Source organism: Schistocerca americana, unplaced genomic scaffold (genome assembly GCF_021461395.2).
Source record: "Schistocerca americana isolate TAMUIC-IGC-003095 unplaced genomic scaffold, iqSchAmer2.1 HiC_scaffold_566, whole genome shotgun sequence".
Lineage (NCBI taxonomy): Eukaryota > Metazoa > Arthropoda > Insecta > Orthoptera > Acrididae > Schistocerca > Schistocerca americana.
In genome coordinates this window covers 48,918-50,000 of record NW_025726309.1, presented here as the reverse complement: position 1 = coordinate 50,000, position 1,083 = coordinate 48,918, and the positions used below count along the sequence as shown (strand labels likewise).

Sequence of the window (1,083 nt, the reverse complement as noted above, 5' to 3'; positions counted from 1 at the left end):
CACGCACGAGGCGCGTCGCACGCCTTCAGCTCGCCCCACCGGCAGGACGTCCCACGATACATGCCAGTTAAACACCGACGGGCGGTGAACCAACAGCGTGGGACACAAATCCAACTACGAGCTTTTTAACCGCAACAACTTTAATATACGCTATTGGAGCTGGAATTACCGCGGCTGCTGGCACCAGACTTGCCCTCCAATAGATACTCGTTAAAGGATTTAAAGTGTACTCATTCCGATTACGGGGCCTCGGATGAGTCCCGTATCGTTATTTTTCGTCACTACCTCCCCGTGCCGGGAGTGGGTAATTTGCGCGCCTGCTGCCTTCCTTGGATGTGGTAGCCGTTTCTCAGGCTCCCTCTCCGGAATCGAACCCTGATTCCCCGTTACCCGTTACAACCATGGTAGGCGCAGAACCTACCATCGACAGTTGATAAGGCAGACATTTGAAAGATGCGTCGCCGGTACGAGGACCGTGCGATCAGCCCAAAGTTATTCAGAGTCACCAAGGCAAACGGACCGGACGAGCCGACCGATTGGTTTTGATCTAATAAAAGCGTCCCTTCCATCTCTGGTCGGGACTCTGTTTGCATGTATTAGCTCTAGAATTACCACAGTTATCCAAGTAACGTGGGTACGATCTAAGGAACCATAACTGATTTAATGAGCCATTCGCGGTTTCACCTTAATGCGGCTTGTACTGAGACATGCATGGCTTAATCTTTGAGACAAGCATATGACTACTGGCAGGATCAACCAGGGAGCTGCGTCAACTAGAGCTGAGCAGCCGGCCGCCCGGGAGTGTGTCCCGGGGGCCCGCGCGAACACGCAAGCGTCCGCTCAATTATTCTGCAAACAGGAGGAGGCTGAGCTCCCCTGCACCATACACCTCGAAACCCTCTCAGGTCCCGGCGGCGCGCAGCGCCGTCCTAAGTACTTGGTCGGGTTCGAGAGAGGCGCAATCGCCCGGAGTTTGGCGAGTAGACGCTTTAGGTGCGACCACCCGTGCTCCCAACTGAGCTTGCCGCTGCCGACAGAGGCCCGGGAGCGTGCTGTCGTGGCATTGCCGGCGGGAGACAACAC

General features: G+C 55.6%; 1 non-coding gene across 1 annotated transcript in view; it reads right to left on the bottom strand.

Moving 5' to 3' along the window:
- LOC124586633 overlaps positions 1-763 on the bottom strand; it is a 1,910-nt gene extending 1,147 nt beyond the window's left edge. The window contains exon 1 of the ribosomal RNA XR_006975217.1: positions 1-763. This exon is cut by the window's left edge and continues 1,147 nt beyond it. This is a non-coding gene — a ribosomal RNA (small subunit ribosomal RNA).
- Positions 764-1,083: the final 320 nt, after the last annotated feature.